This window comes from Pristiophorus japonicus, chromosome 8 (genome assembly GCF_044704955.1).
Source record: "Pristiophorus japonicus isolate sPriJap1 chromosome 8, sPriJap1.hap1, whole genome shotgun sequence".
In the NCBI taxonomy this organism is placed as follows: domain Eukaryota; kingdom Metazoa; phylum Chordata; class Chondrichthyes; family Pristiophoridae; genus Pristiophorus; species Pristiophorus japonicus.
Window position 1 is genome coordinate 208,724,632 of NC_091984.1, and position 13,181 is coordinate 208,737,812.

Here is a 13,181-nt window from a genome sequence, read left to right on the forward strand (position 1 = left end):
AAGGTGAGTGAGTTAATCTTCAAACGGCATAAGAACCAAGAAATAGGAGTAGGAGTAGGCCATATGGCCCCTCAAGCTTGCTCTGCTATTCAATAAGATCATGGCTGATCTTCTACATCAACTCCATTTTTTCCACCCTGAATTATTTGATCATGTAGAGCCTGGGCAGAAAGAGTCTGTCTACATTATAACCTCCCTTCCTCTTCCTGTTCCTTCATTTCCTGTTATACTTTCTTCTCCTCCACTTTTTCCACTTTCTCCTCAACCTCCTCCTCTTCTTCCTCATGCTCCTGCTTCTTGGCTTCTCACCTGATAGGTGGTGGCAAGGGCTGTTCCCTCCTGATACAAAGCTAGGTGGAAATGTAAGTTGTGAGGAGGATGCAAAGAGACTTCAAGGGGATATAGACAGGCCATGCGAATGGGCAAGAACATAGCAAATGAAATGTAATGTGGAGAAATGTGAAGTTATCCACTTTGGTAGAAAAAACAGAAAAACAGAGTATTTTTTAAATGGTGCGAGATTGAGTAATGTTGATGTTCAGAAAGACCCGGGTGTCCTTGTACATGAATCACAGAAAGTTAACATGCAGGTACAGCAAGCAATTAAGAAAGCAAATGGTATTTAGGGTCCTGGTGAGACCGCACCTGGAGTATTGTGTACAGTTTTGGTCTCCTTACCTAAGGAAGGATATACATACCATAGAGGGAGTGCAACAAAGGTTCACCAGACTGATTCCAGGATTGGGGGGATTGTCCTATGAGGAAAGATTGAGTAGACTAAACCTATATTCTCTAGAGTTTAGAAGAATGAGAGGTGATCTAATTGAAACATACAACATTCTTACAGGGCTTGACAGGATAGATGCAGGGAGGATGTGTCCTCTGGCTGGAGAGTCTACAACCAGGGGTCACAGTCTCATAATAAGGGGTCGGCCATTTAGGACTGAGATGAGGAGAAATTTCTTCACTCAGAGGGTAGTAAATCTTTGGAATTCTCTACCCCAGAGGGCTGTGAAGGCTCAGGCGTTGAGTATATTCAAGATGGAGATCGATAGATTTTTGGATACTAAGGGAATCAAGGGACATGGGGATAGTGATGGAAAGTTTGTGACTTCATGAGTTTGCATTTACATGAGTGGAAAAATCATCAAAGTCCTAACTTCAGGGCAGTGAGACTGACACTGTCTACTCCCAGTGCATGGTCCCAGGGTGATCATTTCATCCCAATCCCCATGCATACAACAAGCATAAAAAATCAAGAGCCTGAATGCCCTGGCCAGCAGCACACTCATTTTTAATTCTATCAATAATTGATCAGGTGTAAATGGTTGATATTCTGAATGTGTTATATTGAATACCACATCTGATATCACCAAATTTGTGCTGCCTCCAATCCTTGTTGTCATTTGTACTGTATTCACTTGTGATCAGAAGTGCTAATAGTTACATGCACAGAATCAGAGATCACTGCACTTCTCCAATTCTGGCCTCCTGCGCATCTCCAATTTCAGCTGCCTAAGATATACTTGCCTTGGAGGCATGCAACGAAATGTACTTGAAATCATAAAATGAAATCACCCTTTAATTAAACAATGTACAATTCCCTCCCTCCCCTCCCTCCATCCATAATCTGACCGTAATTATCCTCTTGCGAGGTATTTCACCTGATCTCCTTTCTTCACACATGCTATCAATGAAAATAAGAACATAAGAAATAGGAGCAGGAGTAGGCCATACGGCCCCTCGGGCCTGCTCTGCCATTTAATATGGTCATGGCTGATGCAATCATGGACTCAGGTCCACTTCCCTGCTCACTCCCCATAACCCTTTATTCCTTTATTGTTCAGAAATCTGTCTATCTCTGTCTTAAATTTATTCAATGACCCAGCTTCCACAGCTCACTGAGGCAGCTAATTCCACAAATTTACAACCCTCTGAGAGCAGAAATTCTTCCTCATCTCAGTTTTAAATGGGCGGCCCCTTATTCTAAGATTATGCCCTCTAGTTCTAGTCTCCCCCATCAGTGGAAACATCCTCTCTGCATCCACCTTGTCAAGCCCCCTCATAACCTTATATGTTTCGATAAGATCACCTCTCATTCTTCTGAATTCCAACCTACTCAACCTTTCCTCATAAGTCAACCCCTCATCCCCGGAATCAACCTAGTGAACCTTCTCTGAACTGCCTCCAAAGCAAGTATATCCTTTCTTAAATATGCAAACCAAAACTATACGCAGTATTCTAGGTGTGGCCTCACCAACCAATACCCTGTATAACTGTAGCAAGACTTCCCTGCTTTTATACTCCATCCCCTTTGCAATAAAGGCCAAGATTCCACTGGCCTTCCTGATCACTTGCAGTACCTGCATACTAACCTTTTGTGTTTCATGCACCAGGACCCCCAGGTCCCGCTGTACTGCAGCACTTTGCAATTTTTCTCCATTTAAATAATAACTTGCTCTTCGATTTTTTTCTGCCAAAGTGCATAACCTCATATTATACTCCATCTGCCAAATTTTTTGCCCATTTACTTAGTCTGTCTATGTCCTTTTGCAGGTTTTTTGTGTCCTCCTCACACATTGCTTTTCCTCCCATCTTTGTATCATCAGCAAACTTGGTCATGTTATACACGGTCCTTTCATCCAAGTCGCTAATATAGATTGTAAACAGTTGTGGTCCCAGCACTGATCCCTGCAGCACCCCACTAGTTACTGATTGCCAACCCGAGAATGAACCATTTATCCCGATTCTGTTTTCTGTTAGTTAGCCAATCCTCTATCTATGCTAATATATTACTCCCAATCCTGTGAACTTTTATCTTGTGCAGTAAGTTTTCATGTGGCACCTTGTCAAATGCCTTCTGGAAGTCCAAATACACCACATCCACTGGTTCCCCTTTATCCACCCTGTTTGTTACATCCTCAAAGAATTCCAGCAAATTTGTCAAACATGACTTCCCCTTCATAAATCCATGCTGACTCTGCCTGACTGTATTAGGCTTTTCCAAATGTTCTGCTACTGATTCTTGAATAATGGACTCTAACATTTTCCCAATGACAGATGTTAGCTGTTATTGATTTAGTTGCTTTTCTCTGGAAACATTGTTAAAAGTTGCAACATACTTTTCAAGGCTTTTATGTTAGTCTGTCTTTTCTCAACTTAATCCTGTTTGAAATTCTGTGGTTGGAATTGTCATGGCTACTTGAAGGTCAGTGCACGATAACAATACGTAATCACGCACGTTCACAGCCCAAGATGCGCTACAGGTCACTTTTCAGCATTTTACTTCACAACCACCGTTGCATTTTGCCATTGAGGAAAATAACAGGTCAGATGTTATTTCTGTTATATATGGGGACTTGTATTTACTCTGTACAGCCACCAGAGGGTTCATCCCCTGGAGTCCCAAGGGATCCTATAATCCCTTGGGAGCACAGGTATTTAAGGAGGCTTCACAGGTTGGAGAGGCACCCTGGAGACCTGCAATAAAAGACTACGGTCACACTTTACATTGAGCTCACAGTGTTCAGTCTGACTCTTTCTCCATACACAACAATTGGCGACGAGATACAGATAGCAAACCCAAAGATGCAGAGAACAGTGGGCATCCTGGAAAAATTATCGGAGGGAGATGATTGGGAAACTTTTGTGGAGCGACTCGACCAATACTTCGTGGCCAACGAGCTAGATGGGGAAGAGAACACTGCCAAATGAAGGGTGATCCTCCTCACCGTCTGTGGGGCACCAACGTATGGCCTCATGAAGAATCTGCACTCTCCAGCGAAACCCACGGAGAAATCGTACGACGATTTGTGCACACTAGTCCGAGAGCATTTGAACCCAAAGGAAAGCGAGGTACCGGTTCTAGACCTACAAAAGGTCTGAAAGCCAGGCAAGTTATGTTGCCGAGTTAAGACACCTTGCAGGACATTGCAAATTTGAAGGACATTTGGAGCACATGCTCAGAGACTTTTTCGTACTTGACATTGGCCACGAAACCATACTTCGCAAACTTTTGATTGTAGAGACCCCAACCTTGAGTAAGGCCATAGCGATAGCCCAGGCATTCATTGCCACCAGTGACAATACGAAACAAATCTCTCAGCACACAAGTGCTGCTACAAATACTGTGAACAAAGTGATGTTGTTTTGGAATCGTAACAGGTCACACATACCTGCAGCTGCATGTCCACAGATGACTCAGAGTCCATTGTCAAGGGTGATAAATGCAAGGCCATTAACACCTTGTTGGTGCTGCAGGGGTAATCATCGTTTCCATTCATGCCAATTCAAAGAGTACATTTGCAAGGGCTGTGGAACAATGGGACACCTCCAACGAGTGTGCAAGCAAGCTGCAAAGCCTGTTAAACCTGCAAGCCAATATCCATGGAGGATCACGATGAACCAGAGCCTCAGACCCAGGAGGTAGAGGTACATGGGGTGCACACATTCACCACAAGTTGTTCCCCGATAATGATGAATGTTGAATTAAATGGACTCCCAGTATCAATGGAGCTGGACACAGAGGCGAGCCAGTCCATCATGGGCAAAAAGACTTTTGAAAGGTTGTAGTGCAACAAGGCCTCAAGGCCAATCTTAACTCCAGTTCGCACGAAACTAAGAACTTACACGAAAGAACTGATTCCTGTAATCGGCAGTGCTACTGTAAATGTCTCCTACGATGGAGCGGTGCACAAGCTACCACTCTGGGTGATACTGGGCGATGGTCCCACGCTGCTCGGCAGGAGCTGGCTGGGAAACATACGCTGGAACTGGGACGTCGTCCGAGTGCTATCACCTGCTGATGACACTTCATGTGCCCAGGTCTTAAACAAATTTCCTTCGCTGTTCGAACCAGGCATTGGGAAATTCCAAGGAGCAAAAGTGCAGATCCACCTAATTCCGGGGACATGACCCATTCATCACAAGGCGAGAGCAGTACCGTACATGATGAGAGAAAGGGTAGAGATCAAGCTAGACCGGCTGCAACGAGAGGGCATCATTTCATCGATCAAGTTCAGCGAGTGGGCCACTCCTATTGTCCCAGTCCTCAAGGGAGACAGCACCGTCAAAATCTGTGGCGATAACAAAGTAACTATCAATTGTTTCTCCCTGCAGGACCAATACCCACTACCAAAAGCCGACGACCTCTTTGCAACCCTGGCGGGAGGAAAGTCGTTCACGAAGCTGGATCTGACTTCAGCCGACATGACGCAGGAACTGGAGGAATCATCGAAGGCCCACACCTGCATCAACACGCACAAAGGTCTCTTTGTTTATAACAGATGCCCATTTGGAATCCGATCAGTGGTGGCGATATTCCAGAGAAACATGGAAAGTTTACTGAAGTCAGTCCTGCACAACGTGGTCTTCCAGGACGACATCTTGGTCACAGGTCGGAACACAGTCGAGCACCTGCAGAGCCTGGAGGAGGTTCTTAGTCGACTCAACCATGTGGGGCTCAGGTTAAAATGCTCGAAGTGTGTATTCCTGGCACCTGAAGTGGAGTTCTTGCGGCGGACGGCATCAGGCCCACCAACGCGAAGACGGAGACAATCGAGAACGCACCGAGGCCACAGAATGTGATGGAGCTGCAGTCGTTTCTGTGACTCTTGAACTACTTTGGTAACTTCTTACCAGATCTCAGCACCCCGCTAGAACCACTACATGTCTTACTACGAAAAGGGGGCGAATGGGTTTGGGGCAAAAGCCAAGAAAATGCCTTTGTAAAAGCGAGAAAATTGTTATGCTCAAACAAATTGCTTGTGTTGTATGATCCATGTAAGCGTTTGGTACTAGCATGTGATGCGTTGCCATATGGCGTCGGGTGTGTATTGCAACAAGCTAATGATTTTGGGAAACTGCAACTGGTTGCTTATGCATCCACTAGGCTGTCTCAGGCTGAGAGAGCCTACAGCATGATTGAAAAAGAATTGTTAGCATGTGTCTATGGGGTAAAGAGAATGCATCAATACCTGTTTCGAATTGGAAACTGACCATAAGCCACTCATATCCCTGTTTTCCGAGAACAAAGGGATAAATACCAACGCATCGGCCCGCATCCAGAGATGGGCACTCACGTTGTCCGCATACAACTACACCATCCGCCACAGGCCAGGCACAGAAAACTGCGCTGATACTTTCAGTAGGTTGCCATTGCCCACCACGGGGGTGGAAATAGCGCAGCCCGCAGATCTAGCCATGGTAATGGAAGCATTTGAGAGTGAGCAATCACCTGTCACTGCCCAGCAGATCAAAACCTGGACAAGCCAGGACCCCTTATTATCTCTAGTCAAAAGCTGTGGCTTCACGGGAACTGGTCCAGTGTCCCAGTGGAAATGCAGGAAGAGATAAAGCCCTTCCAGCGGCGTAAAGATGAAATGTCTATTCAGGCAGACTGCCTTCTGTGGGGCAATCAAGTCGTGGTCCCCAAGAAGGGCAGAGACACCTTCATCAATGAGCTCCACAGTACCCACCCAGGCATCGTAATGATGAAAGCGATAGCCAGATCCCACGTGTGATGGCCCGGTATCGATGCGGATTTAGAGTCCTGTGTTCACAGATGTAATACATGCTCACAGTTAAGCAATGTTTACCCAGGGAGACGCCGCTAAATTTATGGTCTTGGCCCTCCAAACCGTGGTCTAGGGTACACGTCGACTATGCAGGCCCATTCTTGGGTAAAGTGTTCCTTGTGGTTGTAGACACATACTGCAAGTGGATTGAATGAGAGATAATGTCGGCTAGCACGTCCACGGCCACTACTGAAAGCCTGCGGGCCATGTTTTCCATACACGGCTTACCTGATGTCCTGGTAAGCGACAACAGGCCATGTTTTACCAGTGCTGAATTCAAAGAATTCATGACCCGTAACGGGATCAAACATGTCACATCTGCCCCGTTTAAACCAGCATCCAATGGTCAGGCAAAGAGAGCAGTGGAAATCATCAAGCAAGGCTTGAAGAGGGTAACTGAAGGCTCATTTCAGACTCGCCTATCCCGAGTCCTGCTTAGCTACCGGGCGAGACCCCACTCACTCACTGGGATCCCACCTGCTGAACTGCTCATGAAAAGAGCACTTAAGACAAGGCTCTCGTTAGTTCACCCTGATCTACATGAACAGGTAGAGAGCAGGCGGCTTCAACAAAGTGCATACATGATAGCGCAAATGTGTCACGCGAGATTGAAATCAATGATCCTGTATTTGTATTGAATTATGGACAAGGTCCCAAGTGGCTTCCTGGCACTGTTGTGGCCAAAGGGAGGAGCAGGGTGTTTCAGGTCAAACTTTCAAATGGACTCATTCACCGGAAACACTTGGACCAAATCAAACTCAGATTCACGGACTATCCTGAGCAACCCACCTTGGATCCTACCTTTTATGATCCCCCAACATACACACCAGTGGCAACCGGCACCACGGTTGACCACGAAGCAGAACTCATCATCCACAGCAGCCCTGCAGGGCCAAACACATCAGGCAGCCCAGCAAGGCCAGCTGCACAGCACTGCAGCGAGGGCCCAACAAATGATTCAACAACACCAGCTTTCACACCGAGACGATCATTCAAGGCAAGAAGGGCCCCAGATCGACTCACATTGTAAATAGTTACACTATTGACTTTGGGGGGGGGGGGGGAAGTGTTGTTATATATGTACACTTGTATTTACTCTGTACAGCCACCAGAGTGTTCATCCCCTGGAGTCCCAAGTGATGCCATAATCCCTTGGGAGCACAGGTATTTAAGAAGGCTTCACAGGTTGGAGAGGCACTCTGGAGACCTGCAATAAAAGACTAAGGTCACACTTTACTTTGAGCTCACAGTGTTCAGTCTGACTCTTTCTCCATACACAACAATTTCCACTGGTGGCAAGAGAAGAAAGTGAATTCCAACCTTCCCTGAGTTGTAAATCATGAATTAGGGAGTCATCTATTGGGGGATAAACATTCTACCTAGGTGCAAGCAGAGGCCAAGGAGAATTGTATGTGGTTTGTACGCTGACCTTTCACCTCCAATGAAGAGTGATGGGGTGAAAGTCTTCTCTCTCTGCCACACTGAGAGTACTATGTTAATTAAGTTTGAGCAGTTTTAACGCAGTTTCTGGTGGGTAAAGGCCCCTACCGCAGTTGTTCTCAATTTAGCACAGATTGACAATATCATTACCAGAAGGTTGTCAGATTTAAGGAATGGAGGTACACTGGGATGTCCTCCTGTCCAGTATGAGGATAGTTCATTAAATAATGCAGCCAGTGTCAATGGTCAGATTATATGTAACTCGTGCATTGGGACCTCTTGCTTCCTCCAGCACTCAGAGCATCATTGTGCAGGTGCACGCAGATGCACACTGTGTCATGCATTGCTATATACCTCTGTGTGTGGAGTGGGCTCTGCATTTTGGAGGATACTAGTCTAGCCAGTGTGTGCGATGAATATTACCTGGCAGCGTGATTATGATATGTAAAATACATTTAAGTCATATAAACCATGGAATGTTCATTCCATTTTTATTTTGCATTCTACACTGTTTATAAACTTGATGACTTATGATGCAGTCATTAAAACAATCCTCCTCAAGTGATACAGGCGCTAAAGCCATCCATAAAAACATAACAAATAAAAGCAGGAGTAGGCCATTTGGCCTCTCGAGCCTGCTCCGCCATTCAAAAAGATCATGGCTGATCTTCTAACTCAACACCACTTTCCATCATTATCTCCATATCCCTTGATTCCCTTAGTATTCAAAAATCTATTGATCTCTGTCTTGAATCTACTCAACGTCTGAGCCTCCACAGCCCTCTGGGGTAGAGAATTCCAAAGATTTCCTTATTCTGAGATTGTGACGCCTGGTTCTAGACTCCTCAGCCAGGTGAAGCATCCTCCCAGCACCTACCCTGTCAAGCCCTGTAACAATTTTGTGTGTTTCAATGCGATCACCTCTCATTCTTTTAAATTCTAGAGCATATAGGCCTAGTCTATGCAGTTTCTCCTCATAAGACTATCCCCTCATCCCAGGAATCAGTCTGCTGAACCTTCGTTGCACTCCCTCTATGGCAAATATATCCTTCCTTCGGTAAGGAGACCAAAACTGTACACTATAATCCAGGTGTGGTCTCACCAGGGTCCTATATAATTGCAGTAAGACATCTTTACTCTTATACTCAAATCCTCTTGCTTTCATAATTGCTTGCTGTACCTGTATGTTAATTTTCATTTGTGTACAATGACAGCATCATCATTATAGGCAGTCCCTCAAAATCGAGGAAGACTTGTTTCCATTCTAAAAGTGAGCTCTCAGGTGACTGTACAGTCGAACATGGGAATTACAGACTCTGTCACAGGTGGGAAGACAGTGGTTGAAGGAAAGGGTGGGTGGGGAGTCTAGTTTGCCGCATGCTCCTTCTGCTGTCTGCGTTTGCTTTCTGCGTGCTCTTAGCGACGAGACTCGAGGTGCTCAGCGCCCTCCTGGATGCTCTTCCTCCGCTTAGGGCGGTCTTGGGCCAGGGATTCCCAGGTGCCGGTGGGGATCTTGCACTTTATCAAGGAGGCTTTGAGGGTGTCCTTGAAACGTTTCCTTTGTCCACCTGGGGATCGGTTGCCGTGCAAGAGTTCCGAGTAGAGTGCTTGCTTTGGGAGTCTTGTGTTGGGCATGCAAACAATGTGGCCCGCCCAACGGAGCTGGTCGAGTGTGGTCAGTGCTTCGATGCTGGAGATGTTGGCCTGATCGAGAACACTGACGTTGCTGCGTCTATCCTCCCAGGGGATTTGCAGGATCTTGCGTAGACAGCGTTGGTGCTATTTCTCCAACGATTTGAGGTGCCTACTGTATATGGTCCACGTCTCTGATCCATATAGGAGGGCAGGTATCACTACAGCCCTGTAGACCATGAGCTTGGTGCAAGATTTGAGGTCCAGGTCTTCGAACACTCTCTTCCTCAGGCGACAGAAGGCTGTGATGGCGCTCTGGCTTTCATAATTGCTTGCTGTGCCTGCATGTTAACTTTTAGTGATTTGTGTACAAGGAAACGCAGGTCCCTCTGAACACCAACATTTTCCAATCTCTCACCATTTAAAAAATGCTCTGGTTTTCTATTTTTATCCACTCATCAATCAGATTATCAAGTTTAAATGTCAACAGGTCCAGATTCAAACCATGGCTGATGCCCTTGTACAAGCTGCCTTGGTCACGTCCGAGGAACAGAATGAAGACAAGGAGGTTTTTACGACTGGCTCCTGCTTAAGATCCATGTAATGCAAATGCAAAAGCTTGTTTCCTGCACAGATTAAGCTTTGCTATATTTGTGTTCGATCCCACACAGTGATGTAGTTTCTGAAAATGTATTTGTGTTTGCAAATGTTGCTTTAGTTCATTCACTTTGGTTAAATTATTGTCCCCATTTTAAAATTACTCTTCATCCTCCCCTTTAGATCTGGTGCGCTGTAAATGCATATTTGAAACCTGCAGACAATGCATCCCATCCCATGAATGTCACACAGCTGCTAAACATTTAGTACTCCACCCGTGTGATACAATACCAGTTGTCCCCACAGTATCACGTAAGTTGCAGCTCTGAGAGATGAGAAATCCAACCTCAATCTGGCAATTTAGTCTCAATGGACTCAAACCGGTTTAGACCTGTCAGACGTGGAGTCAGAACTTCCTCTGTGCTGAATGGCTTTTCCATCCATTGAAATCTGCTCACTCACAACGATCAAAGGAACATAGCATTATCAGAGGACCAGAGGCATAGGGTCAGCCCACCATCAGGAATCTTATGAAATCATTGCATTAATTTTCCTTATTCTTGATTACCGTTCAGTTCGAAACCACCAGCCACATGGCCTTGAAAACATTAGTCTGCCCTGCAGCAGAGGGAGTTTCCCACTGCTGGCAAAGCTTTCTAAGAAATGGCAGTGGCCACAGGAAGATCATTAAAGTGCCAATGTCATTGTTTTTCTTAGAACAATTAAATAATGAAGAATTCTGACTCACATGCTCGACCAAATTCATAACAAATTGTGTGGAATATTTGAATAATTTGCTGCATTTCAATTTTAATTTTTTAAGGATTAATTAGGATCCGCGGGTTGAGTAGATAGAACTGCCCCTATCAGGAAGTTGCTCCTTGTCATGTTATTTCATTAACTTGCTATTTCAATACTGCAAATGTTGCTTTAGTTCATTCACTTTGGTTAAATTATTGTCCCCCATTTCATCATCATGATGATGATTTCCTATGTATCACGTAGGGTGTTGATGGTGAGGAGCTTGCTGATGGCAAAAGAAAGACTTGGAAGACTTGCATTTATATAGTGCCTTTCACGACCGAAGGACGTCCCAAAGCACTTTGCAGCCAATGAAGCACTTTTGGAGTGTAGTCACTGTTGAAATGTAGGAAATGCAGCAACCAATTTGCTCATAGCAAACTCCCACAAACAGCAATGTGATGATGATCAGATAATCTGTTCTTAGTAAGGTTGGTTCAGGGATAAATATTGGACAGGATACCGGGGATAACTTCCCTGCTCTTCTTTGAAGTAGTGCTATGGGATCTTTTACATGCACCTGAGAGAGCAGACAGGGCCTTGGTTGCTCATGAAAAAGACTGTGCAGCATTCTCCTCAGTACTGTACTGGAGTGTCAGCCTAGATTTTTCTGCTTAAGGCTCTAGAATAGAGTGAGTAAAGCCATTTAATATCAAAGGGAGGTGGTTAGGCTCTCTCTTGCTGGAGATGATCATTGCCTGCCACTTGTGTGGTGTGAATGTTACTTGCCACTTATTAGCTTAAACCTGGATGTTGTCCAGATCTTGCTGCATGCGGGCATGGATGCTTTATTATCTGAGGAATTGTGAATAGAGCTGAACACTGTGACATCCTACTTCTGACCTCAGATAGAGCAGACACAGATAAACTGTTTCCATTTGTGGGGACGAGCACAACTAGAGGCCATCAACATAAGATAGTCATCAAGAAATCAAATAGGGAATTCAGAAGAAACTTCTTTAGCCAGATAGTGGTGAGAATGTGGAACTCGCTACCTGTACCACAGGGAGTGGTTGAGGCATATAGTATAGATAAGCATATGAGGGAGAAGGGAGTAGAGGGTTATGCTGATAGAGTTAGAGGAGGAAGGATGGGAGGAGGCTTGACTGGAGCATAAACGCCAGCATAGATTGGTTGGGCCGAATGGCCTGTTTCTGTGCTGTATATTCTATGTAATTCTATGTGTAATGTATGCATCTAGGTGTGTAGAGCTGTTGCATTGTGAGTGGCTTAATCAGTCACGTGAAGTTCACAAGACTCAATAAATCCCCAGTCAGTTGGGTCTAGGTCATCCACGATGAGGTATGCAATTGTGAGCCTAGTGGATGAACTGGTAATGTGTAGTGTGATTGTTAAACCTTTGTTAATAAACCAACTAGTTCTTAATAGTGATGTGTTGCTGGGAATTCTTAAGCCAATAACCCACGAAGTAAATACATTACACTATGTAAAAAGAGAGAGCACCTCTGACAGCACTACACTGAAGTGCCAGTCTACATTATTGCTCAAGTCCTGGAGTGCGACTTGGACCCACAACCTTCTGACTCAGTGATGAGAGTGCTACCCACTGAGTAAGGCGGACACCAAGATAACAATAAGGATTGTGGAAGATACGTCGATGAAGACTTAGCATCCCACAGTACATTTAAAGCCTCCGTCATACTTAATCAGGAATTGAAAAAATAAATTAAACTAAAAGCAACTGAATTGAGAGCAAAACCACAGAAGATGATTCTTAATGATACAGAGCAGCCATGACAAAGCATCAATTTACTTGTGTTATCTTAGCGACATCAGGCAGGATTTTAAAGCAGTTTTGCACCCGATCTTGTCAGTTTCCCAAAATGCTGGTTAAAATTGCCCCCTCTGTGGCGTGGGTGGGGGGGGGGGGGTTCTCCCAAGTCTCTTGCTGAAGTTACTTCAGGTGACCAGGCGACCCCCTCGCAGAATTTCAGGGTCTCCGTGTCACTATTCAAAGAACAGCAGGGGGCGCAAAATTTTGATCTTTTTTTGGTGCTAAGAGTACCCATAGAGCTCCAAAATGGTGTCCGCCACGTGCGCATGCACACCTGTGGGGTTAATCACACTGGACTCATATTAGCGGGGGCATTAGTAAGTGTGCAGTGAGCATCCACC